Source organism: Thermobia domestica, chromosome 17, assembly GCF_964235325.1.
Source record: "Thermobia domestica chromosome 17, izTheDome1.hap1.1, whole genome shotgun sequence".
Taxonomy (NCBI): domain Eukaryota; kingdom Metazoa; phylum Arthropoda; class Insecta; order Zygentoma; family Lepismatidae; genus Thermobia; species Thermobia domestica.
In genome coordinates this window covers 170,243,717-170,268,205 of record NC_137470.1, presented here as the reverse complement: position 1 = coordinate 170,268,205, position 24,489 = coordinate 170,243,717, and the positions used below count along the sequence as shown (strand labels likewise).

The window sequence follows — 24,489 nt, the reverse complement described above, 5'->3', positions numbered from 1 at the left end:
CTTTAGAAAAAGAAGAGTGCTACGATGCATCTACTAAAGACATATGTCTGGATGAGTACTACCAATAAATAGCTCTATCACTCTGTGAAGGCCTGAAATTCGATGTAGGGCCTACTATATAGCCCTACACTGCTTAACCACACAAGGATGAATGCTTAGGATAAAACGTATATGTACGCTCCTACCACAGTAAATCCAGTTTTCTACTGACATATATATTCGTTGTTACCACATAAAAGCTGAATAATACGCCATAACCACAGGAATGTATAACACTGGTTAGGTAGCATCACGTAAACTCATCATGGTTCATATTGAATGCCATTTTGTTAAGACATAAATACTCACGTAGAACGTTAACGAATATTAAAATTTGATTGATGATGGTGGCTATAAGACTGTCATAATAATAGGAGCGATACTGATGTGAGTATATGACGTCATGCAAAATTTAGTATACATAAACCAAAACGATATGTCGTTAGAAAGAATTTAAAAGGATGTATGTGAAATTTTCGTGGTCTGTGTTAAAGAAAGTACATACCAAAAATATTTCAAATAATGTTGCATAGTTTTGACACCGTAGTTTCTTTTAAAACCATAAGCAGTTTCTCGAAACCAATCCTCTATTATCCGTAGTTCGTGTTCTGGAGGAAACAAAAGTCTGTATCCTGCTATTTCGATGAGAATAAATTCTAACATTCCATCCATGTTCTTAAACTCACTTTTATTAAATATTTCATGGCAACACCACCAATATAATAAGTTGTAAAACTATACGCCCGGACAGGGACTCGAACCCTGGACCGTTAGGTTAAAAGCCTAACGCTCTACCGACTGAGCTATCCGGGCTATAGGTACTAATAGACGCGCTTTCGTTTGCTTTGTAGTCCGTTCAAATGAATGGGTCAAGTGTATTATTTTGTGACAATATCGGATGAGATATCCATTATATTAGATCGTTTTATCTTTCAAATTGGGCCAGTTAACATTTTGAGTTATCTTCCGAACTCTATAATTCACTCCTTAACAAGGTCAATCTGACGCAGTGGCGGCTCTTGAGGAAACACATTTTGTTAAAAATTGACATTTTATCGCTTAGGCTAATAGATTTTTGAGTAGTACACTTCTTATCGGTACAAGTTGTGTACTAGAATTTTACTTTAAGTTTGCAGCTCCCTTAGTTTGTACAATGTAGTGGCGAAAAGAGGAAAATTTTGAGAAAACGCACGGACACGATGTCGTGCTTCGTGAAAATGCGAAAAATCGGTTTTCAAGGAACTTAACATGTTCGTTACTGACTTCTCTCTCTCTCTCTCTTTCCTCTCTCTCTCTCTCTCTCTCTCTCTCTCTCTCTCTCTATCTATCTATCTATCTATCTCTAACTCTGTGTGTGTGTGTGTTATTTGCGAATTTTTCAATTTTGAGCCCTCCTTTCGATAGAGCAACGAAAACAGTCTGGGAAAATGATGGAATGTTTCGCGTCACTCTCACCGTTCCCGAGGTATTGGCAAAAAATTTCGAATATCGGGAGATTTAAGGAGTCATATCTCGGGAACCGTAAGTTAAAGAGATTATATTGGTGTTGGTCAATACCTAAGAAAATGTTAAATATTTTGGTATCAAATAGTAACAGGTAGCTACTTGTCAACTGGCCACCGTTTCCCAGATATTGGCCAAAAAAGTTCAAATTTCGGGAGATTTAAGGAGACATATCTCGGGAACCGTAAATCATAGAGAGATGATATTTTTGCGATTTTAAAAAAAATCTGAGCATGTGTCTTGGTAAAACAACATATCGTAGAACGTTCTAACAGGTTTCCTCCTTCGTATAAACTAAACACTTTCTCACCACTCTCGATTACACGGTTCCAGAAGTATTGTGGCTTGTTGATATGCGTCCTTGCGATCTCTAAGCAAGCACGTGTATGTGCATCTGTTGGTTTGACCTACAAAGTAGAACAAATAATATGAGTACAGTTACATGTCTCTGCACTGTATTCAAGATCTAAAGTTGTTTCCAGGTTAGTCACAGCAGCGAATAGGTTGGCTACTTTTGCTTCAATAATCGAAACATTTTTGTCTTTCGTTGTCACTTGCGGTCTACTCAGTTTAGTTTCCAATCCTAGTTCCCTTCTGCTTCGAATTCTCAAATGCAATGTCTTACTGTTTTAATATCCAGGTTCATGACTCAAGCAACTTGCTTTTTAGGCATTCCAGCTTCCCATACGATATTATTCTTCCTTTAGTTACAAGATACGAATAGCCTTTTATCTTCGCTTTTTGTATTAAATCAATTTGCCGTACACAAGAAAGAGTTCTTTTTAAGTTCGTTCTGGCAAGGCTCTTGAAGCATTCTAAACTGGTTAACATTAGAATAAATGTTCGAGTAACGAATTTTGATCGAATATTCGAAAAACAAATATCTAAAGGATTTATTATTCAAAAAATAAATTATTTGAGTCCTAACAGCGCTGTTGCAGAGCAGAAACCCAGCTGCCATTAGACCCCTCGCACAAGAATTGGGCGCTCTACTACTGTTCCTTTTATTTTTAATTCTCCAAATTTGCTTCAAACGACACATTTGTAACAAGCCTCGGTAGCGCAGTAGGTAGCGCGTGAGTCTCATAATCTCAAGGTCGTGAGTTCGATTTTCACCCGGGGCACTTCTTTTGCTTAAAATTCAATGATATGAAAACCAAGCGAATTATGAATACCCACAATTCGATTTCCTGGACTATTCTGTTTTTGACGCAATCCAGAAAGTTCTAACAATCATACGAAAAGGTCAAATTAAAAATTTATTAAATTCGCTTTTGTTTAATTAAAAGGTGGATCTAATATTCAACACTATCTGCTTTTTACTTTATAGTTCAGTTACAATTTCTAAAATAGAAATAAATTATTCTAGTTTTATTAGAATGTGAAAATAGGGAACACACAAACCAGGTGAAGTGCCGACTTAGATACATCAAATATGAACTTCGAAGATAAAACATAAAACGTAACGTATTTCAAAAAGATTATACTTTCAAAAACTAATACACACAATTCGTAAGTTCAGTATATATATATATATATATATATATATATATATATATATATATATATATATATATATAGGGCCGGCGCTAGCAGTTTTGCCGCCCCTTTAATCCGCAAACCTTATTTTGACAGATGTTCAGGTATTAAGAAAAGTAAGATACCATATTTAAAAACATATATGGAAAGGAAAATTAAACAAAAAATTGAACTACCTCTCTCGAATGTTTACGTAATATTTAAACGACTCCATACATGACACAATTCAGTATGCTCGATTTCGCTGTACGTGATATACAGCACAGCATACAGATTTTTTTTTTTTAAATATATGCTTTAGTCCGACTAAGAATTTTAATTTTTAAGCTTATTTTATATCAAAAGATGTTTCCAATATAGCATGGAGCAAAATGATAATATAGTGAATCAAATATTACGACAAAAGTAAGTAATTAGCTTAAGACATTATGTACTAAAACACAACAGAAATACGAGGGTCATTCAATAAGTAAAGAGACAAAGTCTATATTTTTAACACTAATCATTTTTTTGTTTGTTTGTTTCAAGGGTGTTAGCTGGCAACCTTGGGATATGCTCTGATCTGCTGTTTCGTAATTTTATGTCAACATAACTTCAAAAATATCAATTCATCATGGCAAGTCCTCTAAAAGATTGCACCTTAGAAGAACAGCGCTCAGTCATTAGGTTTTTAGTCGCAGAAGGTGTAAAACCGAGTGAAATTTTTTCTCGAATGTTGAGACAGTACGGTAACAGTTGTATGAACCGTGCGAATGTGTACAAGTGGGTTGATCGGTTTAAAAGTGGCCGAACAAGGTGATGAACCCCGATGTGGACGTCCAGTGGAAGTTTCTGGTTCTTTGTTGGAATCGAGGATTGACGGACTTATTCGTGATAACAGAAGAATTACTGTTGAAATGAAAGCTGAGGAAGTTCAAGTAAGTGTTGGAACTGTTCACAATGTCATTAGGAACATTTTAAAGTACAGAAAAACGTGTGCCAGATGGGATCCCAGACGGTGCAAAGGTGGCTTCGGGGTAAATCGAAAGATTTCTTCGCCAAGGGAATTAGGAAGCTGCAAGAAAGATGGGACAAATGCATAACTGTAAAGGGTGATTACATTGAAAAATAGCCTTAGTTTTGAAAGATTGAAATAAATCTTTATTGAGCTATAGCAATTTGTCTCTTTACTTATTGAATGCCCCTCGTACACAAATTTAACATACTTTAATTGAAAAAACTTTTCTTGCTTCGGTATGAGCAAATTCCTTTATCACATTCGCGTAGTCCAATGCTTCAATCAATTAATGTTCCATTGATATTATCACTAGACCACTTAAACATGTTTGAGATATGGAAGAACGTAGAAAGTTTTTAATAAGCTTAGAGTAAGTTTCGAAAAATTTCTTTCTCAACTTGCCACGGTTACTGGTAAGGTAAACAAAATCATAACTGCAACACTGACATAGGGAGCAAAGTCTTATTCTTTAATTAATTTTAGACTCTTTTGGTGAACTTTTAGGCTTAATTATATCGGTTAATAGTTTCAGTTCGTCTTTCAAATCACTGGGGTTAATATCTTTCGATTCTTCGCGTATTAAAATGCTGGCACTTTTTAGACAAAAGTTCAGGTGACATATCGTTCAGATTACTTACATCGTAAAGAAAATCAAAATACTCGCAGTGATGTTTAAGTTGCTCAAACCTTTCTCTTAAAGCTAATACAATCACGTCTGGAAGGTTGTAATAAAATTCGATCTTCTATTTTGTTATGTGGATCTTTAATAGCTTCATCCTCTGGCTCGTACTGAAATCGTCTCTTCTTCTTTCGACTTCGAGCTTGCACTGCATTACCTATCCGCGGGTCATCCATATCTAATGCTGGTGCCAACTCTATCGCATCAACTAGTAAAGTTGAACTTTGCATAATTTCTGCTCCTCTCAAAGTACTTAGATATATTTTGAAGAAACCCGACTGCATCCAACACATGGATACTTTTGTTTACTATGTTTATATGGAGTGAAAGTCATACCAGATAACGAGTGAGCAAAAGTAAGTAAAACCACGCAGCTGGTTTGTTATACACAGAGCATCATGGGCGATCATTCTATCTATTCTATTGTCGTTACTTATTTAAAGTAAGGTATCATAAACCTCTATTTGATATCTAAGTGGAGTCAGAGCGTCAACTCGGCTCTCCTATCTTGTGGTGCTGAATGGTTTTAAAGTGAGGCTGCTAGTATGTTCCTTTAGTATGGCCCAACGTTGAACTGACACAGAAAAAAAAGTCATTAACTTTTTTTTAACTATACAATTTTTTTTAACTATACAAAAAAATGAAACGGTGGACTGAGATGTTGTGACCGCATCGTTAACGACAAAGTTTAGTAAAGGAACATAGAAGGCTTGGGAATTTATTTTTGCTTTTCATATTGGAACGATTGTCACATCTTTGGCCCGTCATGTCTTCGATAGAAGTTCATTTCTTTTAGCTGTTTAATTATTACTTCTGTCAGTTCTAGACCAGTGAAGTCTTTTACTGGTACGAAACCAAGAAAATGTTCGCAAATTTTTACAAGCCATTCTCCATTACTGTATGTAATTTGTAAAAAACCGAACTATCCTTTGCTCTGTACCAGAAATATCTGGTGTACAGTCTAGCATTATAGTATAATATGTTGCAGCTCTCAACAAAAACAGTATTTTGCTTTCAATTTACTTACTAAGAATTGGAATAAAATTTTTTTGGACATCTTTTCCTTATTAATGGTGGTATTTATTTTGTCCTCCCATGGTTCTTTTAATGTGTTCGGCCATGACGCTGTCAAACTTGTATTGCTTAAATATAAAAACCATTATATATATATATATATTGTTGATAAGATACGATAATGAACAATTTGTAAATTGGTTAAAAAATTGCTGCTAGAACCTAAATGTCTCTAGGTGCTGTAGGCTAGAACGGCCTATCTCAAGTGGGAGTGTACCTTTTTCGTACTTGGAGTGGAGCGTTAGAATATTGCTGAATAGAAAAAATATAAAAGACACTTGACAATCTTATCCGCCCTAGCCGAAAATCTTATCTACGCCGCTGCAAGGAAAATCTTGAACGAGATACCTGTGGCTAGTAGTTTGATAATTGGAAATGAGGGAGAATGCTCTGAATTTCCTGAGTGAGTATTTTCCTGAATGTGAGTGAAGTAAGTTTAATTACATTCTCAGGGATCACAATTTTATTTTTCCATGTGGGACTATTACGAAGCCTTATATTTTAATAGTATTCTTTTCTTTTTCAAATTTTGCCGCCCACTAGACGTGCCGCCCTGGGCGGTGGCACAGCTCGACCCCCCCTCGCGCCGGCCCTGTATATATACCATAGGTGTCCAAACTCGCGAGCCCGACGCTCGTGAGCTCGGCACTCACGCTCAACCGGGCTCGGGCTCAATAATTGAGCGCGAGCCCGAGTGAGCCCAAGCCGCAATGAAATAAGTGAGCGTGATCCCACTTGAGATGAGTGAGCGCGAACCCAATGGAGAGAAGTGAGTGCGAGCCCAGTCAACAGAAGTGATCGCGTGCCCGATTGATCGCAAGCCCAGTTCAGAGAAGTGATCTCGTGCCCAGTTAGGAGAAATGATCGCGAGCTCAAGTGAGCGCGAGCCCAGCTGAGGGAAGTGAGCGCGAGCCCGAGTGAGTGCAAGCTCAGTTGAGAGAAGTGAGCGTGAGCCCGAGCGAGCGCGAGTTAAATTGAGTGCGAGCCCGCGCTCACTTAACACTCACGTGGACTCATTTGCTTTAGAGTAAAAAAAAAAAAAAGGAAACTCATTCCATGTGCAGAATTGTAAAGTAAGAATGAAACAACTTTACAAAAAGAAAAAGCACACTCTTGAGGTCTGAGCTGTCATTTTATTGTCCAGAGGACTTCAAACACCTTTCGATAGAGAACCGACTATTTTTATGGTTATTATGAGAGGATGGTATTTGTTTGAGGCAGGTATTTGTTTGTTGCTGTTGTTTTTTTTATAGTATACTTTTTTTTTTTAAATTCTCTAAAAGAAATTGGACTTCCTACATTCCCTTTATTAGTAGATCTTAACGTACCCGGTATTCAGAGATGACAGGACTTCGGACTTCCAGAAGTCATGTCTATCTCCCAGTGTCGGGTAACTTAATTCAATGCACTTATCTCTATATTGTGAATTTTTTGTATTTTTATGCAAAGAATAAAAAAGATGGAAAATGACTCACATAAGCAAATGCTTGTGTGTGAGCCTGATTCTCGTGTTTTATTTATTTTCGTATCGTAACATATGAGGTTTATTCTTACTTTTAGCTAGCAATAGTTTTTTTAAACACTTTTTAATTCTTTTAGCCATTGTAAAATTAACCTTTTATATGTTTTGAAATTACTTTCATCTTTGATTCGGAGTGGGAGTTCATTATAGATCTTTGGAGCTCTGTAATATGTTTGGTATTGAGTTATTGATTTACTCGTTGCTTTAATTTCTAAATTTTTGTTTTCACATTTCTGGTTATATACGTATGTTTTATTACTTTCCATTTGTTTCTGTTCTTTTTAATATATATTAATACCTTCTGCAAATATAATTTTGAAAGTGGCAATACTGAGAATTGGTCATAGAGTCTATCTAGTCTACTTTCAAGTCCCTATTTTAAACAAATTCTTACAATATTATTTTGCTGAACAATCAGAGGTTTTAAATGAGTAGGGTAAGCAGCACCCCGAATTAATATACCATATGTAAGTATACTATTTAGAAGATCATAATATACAGTTTGTAATATTTTTATGCTTACAATGTTTCGTAATTGAACAAATTTATATAATAATTTTCCTAGTATTGTGGCGATATGTGTAATATGAGAAGACCATTTTAGATGCTTATCAATAAATATACCTAAGTATTTTACTTTATTTTCACTAATAAGAGGACTACAGTTACATTTTTCAGTATTTTGACAATAATGCAATTTTAGTGACATGTTTTCTGGTTTCCCTGTTAAAGTTGTGAAAACGTTATATACTTGGTTTTTTCAGCATTTAATACTAACTGATGATTATCAAGCCATTGTTTTACTTTCTTCATTTCTGCTTCAGTTTTCTTGAATACATCTGTCCATGTTTTACCAGTAAATATAAGTGAGGTGTCATTTTAGTAACAAATTCCATGACCCACGCTTTTTTTTTTTTTTTTTTTTTTTTTTTTTGTGAGATCATAGGGTAAGGAAACTACTTGACCTTGGGAAGTAGGAAATTTATTTACTAGCAAGTAATGAAGCTGTGCGTTCATAGAAAAGTCGAGCGAAATAATTATGTATTATTTAATAGTAGATAATAGCTTCTTTAAATCCCAATAAACAAGAGTAGTAGCTCTTAAGAATGTTGATAACTTGCACCATAGTGACTAAACGATAAAAAAAGTCACCTATAATTTATTCCTAATAAAAATCATTGGACAACAGTATTACAAACCCTTCCACTGGTCTAGTGGCTAGCACGCGCGACTTTTGTGATCGATTCCCTGTGGGAAAGTATTGAACGACAGTGGTTCAGATTCCACGTTAAAACTATACATGTCTCATATAGCCTCGCTGATGAAAGGGGATGGTGAAAGATAATCAATTAATTAATCAACAGTATTTCAAATTTCAGCTGCATAAACAACCTATGACTTGTAGGACTAGTTCATTTTGTTAAAGCAGCTGTTTTAACGAAGTTTAGTATTAACGTGTCAGGTATTTTTATGAGATAAGAAAAAACATTATTTTGTAACTAAATGATAGCTCTATCCACGTAGATTCTGCAAAAAGAAACAATGAAAATCGATATAAAATAATGATAGAAATAATGATCACATTATTTTAACAAAAATCGATTTAGATAATAGTTTGGGCTGCCGCAAAAATAGAAAAAGTTAGAAAACTCCGATTAATTGTAACAACTCCATCAGGGGTTGAAATTGGAGGGGGCATACGCCATTAATCAGCCCATTAAGGTGTACAAGCTCGCGAGCATGGTTCTTGCGCTCAACTGGGTTCGGACTCAATAATTGAGCCCGAGCCTCAGTGAAACGAGTCAGTGCGAGTCCAACTCAGAGAAGTGAGCCCGAGTGCAATTGAGCTCGAGCCCCAATGAAATACGTGAGCGCGAGCCCAATTGAGGGAACTGAACCCGAGCACAAATGAGCGCGAGCCCAATTGAGATAAATGAGCCCGAGCGCGAACGCAGTCGAGAGAAAGGAGCGTGAGCCCAAGTGAGCGTGAGCCCGAGTGCGTGCGAGCTCAGTTGAGACAAGTGAGCGCGAGCCCGGGTGAGTGCAAGCCTAGTGGACAGAAGTGAGCGCGAGCCCGAGTGAGTGCGAGCCCAGATAAGGTCAGTGAGTGAGAGCGCGAGCCCAGTTGGGAGAAGTGATCGCGAGCGCTAGTGATCGCGAGCCCGAGTCAGTGTAAGCCCAGTGGACAGAAGTGAGCGCGAGCCCGAGTGAGTGCGAGCCCAGATAAGATTAGTGAGTGCGAGCGCGAGTGAGTGGGAGCCCAGTTGGGAGAAGTGATCGCGAGCGCTAGTGATCGCGAGTGCAGTTGAGACAGGTGAGTGCGAGCCCAGTCGAGAGAGATGAGCGCGAGCCCGAGTGAGTGCGAGCCCAGATAAGATTAGTGAGTGCGAGCGCGAGCCCAGTTGAGACAGGTGAGCGCGAGCCCGAGCGAGCCCAGTGGAAAATGGCCATCTATAATATATACTGAACTTAAGAATTGTGTGTATATTATGATTATGTGTATATTATGATTTTGAAAATTCATTTCTTACTAGTTTGGTTTATCAAAGCCTCTTTAAATATTTACCTTACCTGTACATTTATCGTATCTGTACATACAAACTACATCCACGAAGAAATTAAATGTCGACTGAAAGCAGGAAGTGCGTCCTATTATTTAGTTTAAAATCTTTAGTCGTCGCGAATTCTGTTGAGAAATTTGAAGCTTAACACTATAATCATGTCTGTTGTGTTGTATGGTTGAGAAATATGGTCGCTTACTCTAAAGGAAGAACGCAGACTGAAAGTATTTGAGAATAAAATTCTTAGACGAATATTCGTACCCAAGAGGAACGGGAGTGTGGAATGACGGCAACTTCATAACGAGCAACTACATAATTTATACCGTTCACTGAACATTGTTAGGGTCACCAAATCCAGGAGGCACATGTGGGCAGATCGTGTAAGCAGAATGGAAGAAAGTAAGAACAGTATCAAAGTTTAACAGGAAATCCAATCGGAAAACGACCATTAGGAAGACCTAGGCGCAGATGGGAGGACAATGTTAAGATGGATGTCGCAGAAATAGGAATACAACATAGAAACTGGATCCAGTTGTTTGACAGAAGTCAATGGAGAGATTTTGTGAATACGGCATTGAACCTCCGGGTTCCATAGGCCATAGAGGTAGATAGTTAGTTAGCACATGTGGGTGTACCCGGCAAACAAACAAACAAAAAAAAAACTCAAGAACTACTTAATGGATCACTATAAATTTTGATCAAGATGTAAAGTCAAAACTTAGAAGTCGAGCCCTTAATGGAACTGAAATTCAAACCGGAAGTGGTAGAAATGAAATATTTCCGGCTTTAATATTAATAGCTAGAGATTAACAACGGTGATAGATAGTGAAAATCTGTTTTCTGCAATCGGTTAAGCCTCTCAAGAATACATTTTACCTCAGTCCTTAACTCTGTACTGAGTTAGAAGTGACAGAAATCCATACAACTTCCGGTTTCAATAGATCTAAATAGAGCAAAAACTATAAGAAATAGAGAGGTGGTATTTTGGAATTGATTTAGCGTTTTAAGAAAAGGAAACTATTTTCTCTCTTAACCTTCTATACAAATTGGAAATGGCAGACAACCACTGCCGGTTTTAAGGTTGATTGTTTAAGGCAGTCGTAAGCCCGACTGCCCATTCACAGATGAAACAAGGGAACTTGGTATATCCTGATTATTGTCCTAGAAGCATACCCAACACCTTTAAATCACGACACACCATCCAATTGTGATCTTCATAATGTATGGTAGTAAGAAGCACCTTCATGTTGTCATATGTTTCCTTCAGGTGCACAGAATGGCCGACAGGTATTGAGGCATACATATTACATTTTGCAGCAGAACTGCCTTCAGGCTTCTTTTAGATGAGTCAATAAACAGTCTCCAGTCACCTGGCGCGTACGGAATATTCAACTGACCCATCAAACCATGTACATCACAGCAGTACACTGACAAGCCCTTTTGAGCAAAACATTGTATGAATATCAAGTCCCTTTGTCTGAAAAATTTCACGGACGTACCAGGTGCTAACAAATGTCTTTCACGCAGTATTGACCCTAGGAGCTCTGTTTTGTCCTGTGTCAGTCCCAGATCACGGACTAAACCATTTAGATCTGACTGAGTGAACAGAATATGGCCCTCAGCTATGCCTATTTCAAACTCAGTATAATCCGTCTCCAGCACAGTATCTATGCCATCACTGTCGTCCATATCTAATGTCTGCAGAGGCTGCGGTATAGGTATCTGGACCATGTGGGACAGGACGAATCGCTGAGAGAATACTGTTCGGATACTCAATATTCTTCTTGTTTTTCTTGTTGAGGCCAGTAACCTTACAAGAGCAGACGTAGCAATCGTCGGTATGATTCTGTTACTCTCGCCAGACCATAGGGGTGCCAAATCGTAATGACTTCTTTCCTGACGCCCACCGTTGTAAATCTTCTACACACACAACCTGTGGAGCCCATGGTTTGTTGGTGTTGCCTAGTTTCACTCCAAAATAGGCATGGTACTTTTTTTTTGACGAAATCAGTAATGTTTCTTCGGTCTTTTTTCACCACAAGTTAACCACAAATATAACAAAAACTGCTAGGAGAGTTTACACAGCCTCGAGTAGACATTGTACACTAACAATAACACGTACTTCCTTCCTCAAACAACACACTGACGAACAGGAAGCGTCATTTCCAGTGTGGCAGTTGGCTGTGTGCAGCTTGAGCTACGGGCGCAACAGTTGAACAGTTGAAAGCGATGCGCCGCTTCTAAGCTTCAAATGGTGCTTTCGTATATATTATAATATCGTTATATTGCATTGTCATCAATTGCCAATGTAAGCGATTTGTGTCAAAACTGTGGGTGATACGATATTTTGCGTATCATTTTCGAATTCAGGAGGTCGAAATACATAAAGATCGCCCACATTTTCGAAAAAAGATTTTGTGACCTTGCAATTTGTTGCATTTTATTATTCTAGTTTTCTTAGAATGTGAGAATAGAAAAATATTCAAAATTAGGGAAGTGCTGATTAAGATTTATCAAATATCGTTTTCTATTGTTACAATTAAACATGAAATTTAACATATTTAAAAAATACATTTTTATAAATGATTTGATTTGGAGTGTAGCGTCCCGTTCAGCAGCAAAGCTATATGAGACGTGGACTTACCAGCTTAACGTGGGATCCGAACCACGTGATTTTTAGAAGCGAATACGTACAATGCACAACTTCACTAAAAATTATTTTTAAATTTGATTTTTTTCTTAGTAGTTTGGTTAAACAAACTTCTTTAAATATTTACCTTATCTGTACATTTACTTATCTGTACATAAAAATCACACCCAGGAAAAAATAAATCTCGATTGAAAGCAGGAAATTCGTGCTATTATTCAGTATAAAATCTTTTTTCGTCGCGAATTCTGTTGAGGAATCTGAACCTTAAAACAATAATAATGTCTGCTGCGCGGTATGGTTGATAAAGATGGTCGCTTAATCCAGTGGCGTAGCCAGGGGGGCTCACCCGGCTGAAGCTCTCCCATTAGTGTTATGATGTTGAAAATGGATTCTGATTACATACAGTATGTTCCATTTGTGATTCTGATGTTAGGACTTTTCTTTTTAGCTCACGGCGTAAGCGTATGTGATCTTGTAAGTTTACTCAAGATGTAATTATGTATGTGTGTGTATATAATACCTTATTCCTTAGTAACTACCAGCCAGAATTAAATCAAATTTGATGCGCAAGTACCCAACCATCTAAGGAATAAAGATCTCTATATATAATAGCCGAGGTCGGCCGGCGACAGGCTCGGCTTGGCTTACCTCGTATCTTGTATTTTATTTCTCGGTAACTGCTGGCTGAATATCATCGAAATTTGGTGGGCAGGTAGCCTATCATCCAAAGAATAAAGATCAATATACTTGGTGGCCAACTTCGTCAAAAACAGGCTTGGCTTGGCTCTACTTGTATATGGTACTCTTTTCTTAGTAACTACTGGCCGGATCTGAAGGAAATTTGCCGGACAAGAGTAGGATTACCCCCCTAGTATCGCCATCTCGCAGTGTTGCCTATACTGAAAGTAATTACACTGATACTTTTTCCCTAAATAGGTAAATTTTCCTGATTTTCTTAGAGATTTTTAGTGATTTTTAACATGTTACAGCGAAAAAAAGTAACTAGATTTCCGATAATTTGTGTATGTAATGTAGTTATTGTTTCCTTTTATGACTTATTTTAACTACACTTCATGTATCATAACTAGACTACGTGTACATACGTATGTCATAATGTTCCGCGCAATGAGACCAATCTCTAATTACGAATTATACTTGTACTTTTTATTAGATTAATTACGAATTAACCTTGAACTTTTATTTATGTAATTGGAAACACGCATTATTGTTATTGAATTAATGAACTTAAACTAATTAGCTTATTGAATTAATTAACGTATATTTACCATATGTACTAGCGGCGGTTGGTACTATATGTTGCATGGTTGTGCAACCGGATATTTTTTTAATACTAAAACTATTTTTAAGTATTAAAGTAATGTGGGCTATCAGTAAAAATAAACCTCTGCTCTTGAGCGCAAAACAGTATTGATGCATTTCTGAAAAAATCAATTAAAAAACGGAAAGAGAGAGATTTACATTTCCGGTGGCAGCAAACGTTGCCACTGGAAGCAGTAACATTCAGCATATGGCAGCAAGCTCCTATCTCTTAAGGCTCCGTCATACAAGCGAGAAAACTTAAAACCGAGGAACAGGGGTAAAAAGGGCGTGATTTTTGAGATGTTATTTGCGTGGCTTTTACCACTGAAGTAGCACATACGTCACCAGATTGACAGATTCTCTCAAGCCAAAATCCCTTGCACCGCCGCAATGGTCAAAATCCGAGTCAGGAAATAGTCCGTACATTCTATACGTTGAAGCCAACGGCTCAGCTGACGCGAAAGTCTTGGACTTGGGGGTGAAACAAACTATTCTGTGTAGGGCGAGTGCTGCGGAGTGGTGTGGACGAGAATCCGTGAAATCCCGGCGAAGACCTCTTTTGTCCTGTGTGCTCGCATATATCTGCTTCGAAATGCAACGGGCAGGGGAGGGAGAAGTTGACACTTGCTTGCAGGGGGTAATGCTGAAAACCTGTTTGGCTCGAACATAGAAGCATCAAGTCAGTGTTGTCAGATGGCGGGAAATTTCCCGCAAAACGGGAAATTCTTAGCATTGGCGGGAATGTGGGAAATTCTGCTTGAAAATGGGAAATTTTGTCAACTTTTCTTTTTTTCCATGTCGTCTCTTTCTCACTCCTAATCTTTATCTCTTTGTACATGGAATAATACATGAATTGGAAGCTTCTTTAAAGGTCAAAAGAACGAGAACAGCAAGACGTGTTTATAAAATGAACCAAATGAAACTGATCGTTAATCGCGCTAATATCCATTTTCTTCGAGAAGGTAGAAGGGAGGGAGGGTTTATCGCCGTTTGCTTACTATATTTATGGTCAGTCATTCACTGAATGTTAGGGTAAAGTGAGGGGAAAATGGAAGGATATAATACTTTGAAGTACACACACAAAAATATGTATATTTATACCAAATAAGTACAGATGAAAATAGAAGGATGGCCCTATAATAGATTTCTCCTCCCGCAGGGAAGGATGTACTTCTGAGATTGTTCAGAGTATTTTGATTTTAATTTGAAGTTGTTAATATAATGATTAATTAATTGATATCTTTTCTTGGCGTGAAATTTTACAACCGATCGGGAAATTTCAGGGCTTTGAGAGGGAAGTCTGTTATACTGAATCTGACAACACTGCATCAAGTGCCCATCAGCTAACAAATCCATCCACACGACACGATTGCCGTGGCGCATAGAAGAGCCAGTTCGAATTGTTCAAAGTATGCGAAGAGAAAAGAAGGGTGAGGGCAGCCCCCTGCAAGATAATACCGAAGACTTTCTGACGACTCTGACGACTAACATTCTCCGTAGCAGAATGGTAGATAATTTAATTATAACTAGGGCTAGTGTGTATATATATATACAGTGGCGGATCTAAGGGGGGAGCTATAGAGGCTATAGCCCCCCCTTTGACGCTCAGGTATACACTGGATAAAATGGGCTTCAATCCTGCTTTACACTGGATAAAACGGCAAAATGTGGTTTAGCCACTCCCTTGATCATATTCTGGATCCGCCCCTGTATATATATATATATATATATATATATATATATATATATGTCGGGAACAAAACAAAATACATTAGCTGTCCATATAATGAGAAAAATAACGCTCTTGACTTTCATCGTAAAAGTATTTTTGGCATTCTTGCTGTTTGCCTTTTTAGAACTTTTCTGCACATTTTTCGTGCTTTTCAGATTATTATTATTATTATTATTATTATTATTATTATTAAGAAGAAGAAGAAGAAGAAGAACGCGACTACAGTTTCCCTATTGTTTTTCCACAAGTCGATATAACATTCGCACTATATAAAAACTGCACTACAGTTCAACAATGACCTCTCGTGTGAACCTATAATTTTGTTTCGCTGTATCAAACATATCATAAAAGTATTGCGTAGGTATAATTTTACTTTGTAAGGAGACGTACTTTAATTCAAACTTATTTTGACGTACTTTAATTCAAATATTTGTAGTAAATTTCAGCTAAGGTACAGTGAAAATAGCATATTTTAGAATAATATTTGACGTCATAATATATTTTAAGGCTCTTTCAGTGCATTTTCCACGTTTATGACAAGCATTTTTTTACACGTTTTTAGTTTATCGTATTTCTTAAAGAGCGAGTCGTAATTATAGCAAATATCTGAGCTCTAATTACAAAAAAGACTGCTATATCTGTGAATAATGTGTAAATGCATACAATCACCAACAATTCATGAAATGGAAACCACTGTGTTACACACTTTATTCAGTGCGTGCAACCGTTGCGTTTCCGAAAACTTAGGATTCATCTCTTATAGGGTTCATACACGGTCCACGGTTTGTGCAAACAGTTTAACCGTGTATGGAGCTGTATGAACTGTTTGCGCAAACGTTTGTGCAAACATTTTCCACATCGAACTCGTTCGAAAACTGTTTACACGAACATGATATTTGCGCAATCACGTGGACTGTGTATGGGCATGTTTGTGCAAACACGAGGTTTATTTCTAAAGAGGCCCATAGATGATCCACGGTTTGTGCAAACATCATGTTTGTGCAAACACTGTGTTTGCGCAAACATTCGGCCATACACGGTTCAACTGTTTGCACAAACTTCAGTTCAATTTTGAGTTTGATCGCGTAAACATGTCCACTGAAGCAGCTCGTTTAGCGATAGTAATTGCTTGTGCTTTGGAAGCGGAAAGACCTGCGAAACCAAAACAGAAGAGGATGTGGATGAAAGAGTGGTTCAAGAAACGGTCTAAGTTTAATCATCAAAATTTACTTAGGTAATATCCGAACTTGAGATAAGTTCGACTGTGGACTATAAAAATTATTTACGAATGGATTCAACTACATGTGGTGAAATACTGGAAAATTGATTGTATTCCTCACTGACTATCTATCCGCCTTCTAATCTATTTTCTCCATTTTAGCCACCAATTCCTCATACGCCGCATTTTTCAGATTCCTGTTTTTATAATCTTCACTCTTTACCTTCCACAGTTCAGGTAAATTTCGATAAAGTTCAATAAATTCTCTCCAGAATTGTTGATTCCTATTCATTGACGCTATAACGCAAGAAATAAGCGTCTGTACACTAGGCCTCTTACTCGGAAATAAAGCTCGTGTTTGCACAAACATGCCCATACACGGTCCACGTGTTTGCGCAAACATCATGTTTGTGTAAACAATTTTTGAACGAGTTCGATGTGGAAAAAAGTTTGCACAAATGTTTGAGCAAACAGTTCATACAGCACCATACACGGTCAAATTGTTTGCACAAACAACCTTGTTTGCACAAACCGTGGACCGTGTGTGGGCCCTATAGGTAGGAGACCTTATGTAGAAACGATTATTTCTCGCGCTGTGGCGTTAATGAATAGGATTCAAGAATTCTGGCAAGAATTTATTGAACTTTATCGAAATTTACCTGAACTGTGGAAGGTAAAGAGTGAAGATTATAAAAACAGGAATCTGAAAAATGCGGCCTCACACGTTTCAATAATAATTTGTCCAAGCGTCTGAGATGCAATGGCTGTTTCAAATTTAAGTCCTCGTACGTGTTTCCGCACGCAAGATAATGCAAAGTGTCAAAGAACCTCTGCTCGCGAGATACTGCATCTTTCATATTTGTATCCTGTTCTCGAATAAGAGGAGTACCCATTTCCAATATTTCACCAAATATAGTTGAATCCATTCGTAAATAAGACCACAGTCGAACTTATCTCAAGCTCGGCAACAACCATGTAGCCAAGGGGGGTTTAGGGGGGTCAGGATCCCTCCTTTGAGTCCAGAAATGAAAAAAAAGGGAAGATTAAACAAAATGAAATGAAAAAAAAAAAAGGATCAGCGTTAAAAATAAACTACAGGAAGCTTTTGGTTACTCTTTCTCATGAGGAAATTTGTATTACTTGCAATACATGGTGGCGAGGTGAGCGAGATATCCTGGAAGAGACAGGGAATTTGCAATTTCTATAAAAGTTACGGAATTGTCAGAATTTCTGCTACTAGTCAGGGAGATTTCAAGCTTCCGAAAGCATAGTGCCGTTGTGTAATTGCGTGGACATTTTTTTAAAATCATAATTTTTCATCGCATCCTTACAGTATCAAACATGTTATTTCAAAAACAATTTTCTACTGCTCTTTTGACGTTATTTGGAACAGACAGTAGTTGACGGAATAATAAAAACAAAAATTTATGTGGAAAGAAAGTTCTGTTAACATTTGATTCAACAGAGAAAGGAACGCAAATATAGTTGAGTTGAGTTTAGTTTATCGTCCCTTTCAGCAGCAAGGCTATATGAGACGTGGACCTACTGATTAACGTGGAATCCGAACCACATGAGCTCCCGCCGGGAAACGAAGGAACGCAAATATTGTAAAATACTTTACAAGACATTATTGAGTATGTACTGTTTATAATAGTGAATATGTACTTCTTATAATAGTTGAGGTCATAATGAAAGGAAAATTGTTATATTTGAATAAACTGAGGAAGGACGTAAATATTGTAAAATCTTCAATACGTTTTATTATTATTATTATTATTATTATTATTATTATTATTATTATTTTACTCGAGATTTCTTCATAGTTTGTTATTAAATACTTGACAACATATCCTCATTTTATTGTCCTAACAAACCGATATATGTTGATAGTAAAGTACTTTAGATTGATCGGGCTCCTGGGCCTTCAAGTCACGCCCCCGTTACGAAATCCTTGCTAAACAAACCAATATATGTTCCAGTAAAAAAGTTTAGAATGATTGACCACCGTATTTCATATCATGGCCCTCCCCCATTACGAAATCCTGGCTACGTGCCTGTCGACAATTAAATTTTGATGACTAAACTAGACCGTTTCTTGAACCACTCTCTCATCCACAACCTGTTCTTCCTTTTTGGTTTCGCGGGTTTTTCCCCTTCCATGCACAAGCCATTATTATAGCTAAACAAACTGCTTCAGTGGACATATTTACGCGATCAAACTCAAAATTGAACTGAAGTTTGTACAAACAGTAGAATCGTGTGTGGCAGAGAGTTTGCGCAAACACAGTGTTTGCACAAACTTAATGTTTGTACAAACCATGGATCGTCTATGGGTCCCTTTAGTTTTGTGCCATAGTAGTTATGCCCATGGGTGGGGGATGAATGTAGATCGGATTACATTACACTAGAACAGGGGTGTAGCCAGCAGGTTTATCTAGGAGGGGCAGCTACAATATACAAAGGTTAAAAAATCTGAGGCCTGAAAAAACGGAAAATTTTAGTTTCCGGCCGAAAAAATCTATATTTTTTAGCTTTTTTCTTTTTTTTCTCCATAAATATTACGTACCAGGTAGTTTTTTATTATGCTTAACCAAGAACTACTACCCCGGAAAAAACATAAATTTGTGTATAATTATTTCAATTTAAGCCCTTGTACTACCATGAGCAAAATAAATGACGCGTCTCTTTATTTTGAAGTTTTTTGAAAATATCTCCGTTTTCTTTATATGTTCGAAATTTCGGAAGGTTTCCCCAGCAGGACAGGTTAATAACAAACCCGTTTTTAATATTTGTGTTAGATATTAGCTTAAAATAAAGAAATTAGAAGCAAAAAACATTAAATCGACAGAAATCTCGAGAATTACCAACTCTGCTAAAGTGGGAAATTTTCAAGAACACGAGGGAATTCTGCATTTCAACACGAAGCAGCGACATCTATGTCATTGAGAGAAATGTGGATTAAATCTACAAACTAAACTTTTAACTAATATTTCTAGTATGTCTTATTATATGCATTATCTGCAAACTCCAAATATATGAATATATGCTAAGTATTAACATAAAGATAGAGCAAATTGTCGAAATTATCTATGGAAAGGGACGAATTGGTAGGACGATCATAGTGAAATAACGTCTTTACCGGAACAGACTCAGTTCACGTAAAAGAACAAATAGCTCAGTTAGTTAAAGCAACGAGTCTGTATGCTGAAGGTAGCGGGTTCGATCCCGTGGAAGTGCCGTTATCATTTTTATCACTACACTACGTTTTTTTTTATTTTTTTATTTGGGAAAGAATCAAATTGTAACGTATGTGTAAAACTCATGACGATACCAAAGAAAGAAAAAATGCTGTTGTCGCACTTGCATTAGCGTCCCTAATTTTGTTTGCAAACAGCTTCGTAATTATTTCCCCTGTGCTCACTGTTCACCATATGCTCGCTGGCGCATAACGAATGTTTCCCAGTAAATGTTAATTCTAATTTGGAGAATTTTATAAAGTTTCACAATATTTCTCACTAGATAGTCTTCTATCTACGTGTTTGGATATTTTGATAACAGATTTCCCTATTAAATGTTTAATTTTCTCTAGATGTTTAATTACGGAAAAGTTTTACAGTGTATTTGTATTGAATTGAAATTGTTTTGAATTTACTACATAAGGTAAGTAGACCGAAGGAGGAGAACTCAAGTAATTGATATTCTACGTAAAAGCAACCTATTGTAGAATGATGATGCTTCTTACTTTCAGCACATAATCTTTACGTTAGAGAGTCAGGGGGAGAAAAATCCTGGTTTTTCCTCCTCTATGACCACCCATCTTAAACCTCTACATATCATTGTTCGTCTCACAGAATTTCGGTGCTCCAAAAACATTCAAATAATAATAATAATAATAATAATAATAATAATAATAATAATAATAATAATAATAATAATAATAATAATAATAATAATAATAATCCTGAATATGCCATCCTTACATAATGTAGGATATCTTTGTTTCCTAGTTTAAATCTTAAATATCTTAGTTTAAAATGCTTTCTTTAGTACTTATTTGAGCAACCATGTAGGAGGGGGTACGACTTTTTATTTTGCCCCTCTCATTTCAGTAGCCTTCCAACAGAAAGTAATTTTTGATAAGCAGGACAGACAAAATGAATAAGAAATATATTTACAGCATCCTCTCCCCTTTCATGATTGGAATATCACGTAATATTTTTTATTCTACGAAAGATGGCCCTCTGCGGTTAGGGGTAGGTAACTAAAAAAATACCTAATATATAGCGCCCCTTGATTGTAATATTACCGCTTCTTTATTTGTACGAGGGAGCCCCTACACAATCAAGGGTGACAAAAAGAATAGGAAGAGTGTCTATTGATTCCAGTGGTGGATCCAGCACGAGCTCCTGGGGGAGGGGAGGGGAAGTGAAACATTCTTTTGATGATGTGAAGCTGTCACAAATTACCAGTTAACTAAACTAAACAATAGTGGAGGGAACTGGAACCCAGTCAGTTTAAATTGATGTAAAAGTTTAATTTTTGGATTCATATTAAAGTTTTGGTTTCAAATGAGAATTTCAGTCCAAGTGGTCAATGATCAAATCTCGTGGGGCTCTTCAGTGTAGGCTAATACGGCCCCCTTATGAGAAAAGGCATAATTATTAACATGTTTATAACTTTCGAATTTTTCGTCTATTTTAAAGAAATATTTTGCTTCGTATTAAAGTGTTGGTTCCAAATGACAAACTCAGTCCGAGTGGACAATGATCAAATCTCCGGGGGGGTCTTCAGTATAGGAGGCTACGGCTCCCTTATGGGAAAAGGCAAAAATATGAAAATGCTTATAACTTCCGAATTTTTCGTCTATTTTAAAGAAATTATTGGCTTCATATTAAAGTCTTGGCTTCAAATGACAATTTCAGTCCGTGTGGACAATGATCAAATCTCGGAGGGCTCTTCGGTGTAGGGGCTTCGGCTTCTTTATGGGACAAGATTCACGTAGTTGATATTGCGAAATTGTTTTGTATATATAAGTGGAAACTTGCACCATTTGGTTAATTTTACCTCTTATGTTTTGCAGATTCATATTCCAAGCAATAGTTACTTCGCAGAGCTAAAAGAAGGCACTTACTAGTTTCATTAAAATGAAATGTCTTTTATGAGAGGAGCAGACGAACGAACAGGCACCCAAACGTTGGTTGAGTCGTACGGTTGAAACTCGTTAAGCTCGCTTCAATTATTAATATTATTATTATTATTATTATTATTATTATTATTATTATTAATAATATTAATATTAATAATAATAATAATAATAATAATAATAATAATAATAATAATAATAATAATAATAATAATAATAATAATAAAGCATTGCAGGGACCTTTGGTGCAAGGGGTCCTTGGCACGATTCCACTTCGTGCCAAGTGAAATTTGAGGTGGACAAATACCGTGTGCATGGATATGTGTTTTCTTGAGATTTTCCATTTTCCTCCCACTTTCTTCATTTCACCATTTCATTCATCATCATTCTCCCTTAGCGTAGATGCATAATCGTCCAACGTTAAACTAGATTTTGCAATTTCAATAATAATAATAATAATAATTAATTCAACTGAAAGGACTGTAATTTATGTGGAGAGCAATTATCATAAATATGCAACCATTATAAAAACAATGCTTTGAGTAGAAAGATAATCCTTCCCAAGTGTTAACGAATGCGCACGAGATAAGACATGTCTCAAGAAAGAGACAAGACGCGCTTTCTGACATCCAAGATAATACGAGGCAAATGTTTTGGACACGAGATAGCTTGTAAAATGTCTCGTCTTGTCTGGAATGTCTCGAAAACAAAAGTCTAAGTTTTAAAATTATTTTTCAAGATCTATTCTCTCAGAAGTAGTTCTCTGCCTTAAAATTAATAACGACATTTGTGATTTAAAAAAAGATAAACAATGCCTAAAGTTAATAGTTAACTTTTCGAAAAGAAGCTTCATTAAGGGTGAACCTGAAAGATGTCCACAAACTTCGGGAGGTGATTCGTGACATCAAAAGGAGACAAATGGTCCTCTTGCAGTTTTCGAATTCAGCTTCGTTGTCGAGATACAGGGTTGCCAACTGGTCGTGTTTGAGAAACTCACTGGGAATAAATTCAAGTCCAAGAATAAACTACTACTCATATATTTTTCAGGTCAATTGACTTATACCATGTTGTAAGGTCAAATATTTATTTATGAAGTGTGTACAAAATTCGCCAGGGTCTTTTCTGAGAAAATCGTCGAGAAAAAGTCACCTCCAAGAATAAACTACCCCTCGTAAGTTTTTCTAAGAGAAATATCTGATACTGCAATATAGGGTTGTTAATTAAATATTGATTAATGAAAAATAAACAAAATTGTTAAAACCATTTTTGAGAAAATAGCGTTTTTCGATTTTCGGCTGTTTGTAAACCACACTTATTTTAGGTGGTAGGAAAGAATGGAAAAGCTCCTGTAAGAATACTAAGTAAACCCTAAGTTTAAAATTTGGTGTAGATAAGTTGAACGGTATGGCCTCTAGGCGAGTGCATATAAAAGTGTGCCGAACGGACGGACCGGAAGGACGGGTGTCGAAAAGTCACATTTTCGGTATGTAGACGCCATGAAACATGTAAATCCGTTGAAATCTGAATTTGATATTATTTTCACAATCACTGTATTTTCTTCTCTCTTTTGTCGCTCGAAAAAGAAAAGCCTGAGTTTACCACAAAAAGCTAGGGAGTTTCTCAAAAAAATATTCAATTACAGAGCCACCGCACTAAACTTTTTCAATTCAATTTCTTAACTGTGTTAGGCCGCAGTTGTTACTGAAGTGTGTATTTGGATAATACGAATAAAATTATCGTATTATTCAAATACATCGAATGTCAGATTATCGAATAAAAAACTTCGATTGAAGAAAATTCATACTACAAAACTAACTCACACTTTGAGCACATTTTCATTAGACATATAATAGACCAATTAATGCAATCATTGTTGATGAAATATGTAAAAAATCAAATGAGTCACTTTGGGAAAGTCATTCAAAAAGAACACGTCAGGAGTAACCTACCTTTTGTGAATTGTTTCGAACAATGAGTTAAGATATACTTTTGGTTATTAATGAAATATTTATTTGCGAAATTTGAACAAAATCGCCTGTCGTTCGAGAAAATTGTCGGGGAAAAAACCTTGACCCCAAAAATAAACTATCCGTTGTAATTGTTTTTCATAGAAATGACTTATACTAAAATATAGGGTTATTAATGAAATACTTATTTATGAATTATCAATAAAATTGTCCGAGTAATTTTTGAGAAAATCGTGATTGAAAAATAACTCCCCGAATAAACTATCTCTTGAGGATTCTTTCAGGGTAAGCCAGTTATTCCATATTACTAGGTTTTTAGTGAAATATTTATTTCTGAGTACGAACAAAATTGCTTGACTCATTTTTGAGAAAACCGTGGAGGAAAAACACCCCCAAGAGTAAACTACCCCTCGCATATTTTTTCAGGACAAACGAGTTTTGCCATATTGTTCGGTTATTAACGAAATATTTATTTTTGAAATGTGAATAAACTCTTTTGAGTCGTTTTTGAGAAAATCGCCCAGACAACACTCCACCAAGAATA

The 24,489-nt window shown here is 36.5% G+C and overlaps 2 non-coding genes across 2 annotated transcripts; one reads left to right on the top strand and one right to left on the bottom strand.

Moving 5' to 3' along the window:
- Positions 1–779: 779 nt before the first annotated feature.
- On the bottom strand, positions 780–852 carry TRNAK-UUU (transfer RNA lysine (anticodon UUU)). Its single transcript has one exon. It is a non-coding gene; the product is annotated as a tRNA-Lys (tRNA).
- Positions 853–2,593: 1,741 nt separating this feature from the next.
- On the top strand, positions 2,594–2,666 carry TRNAM-CAU (transfer RNA methionine (anticodon CAU)). The gene has a single exon. It is a non-coding gene; the product is annotated as a tRNA-Met (tRNA).
- Positions 2,667–24,489: the final 21,823 nt, after the last annotated feature.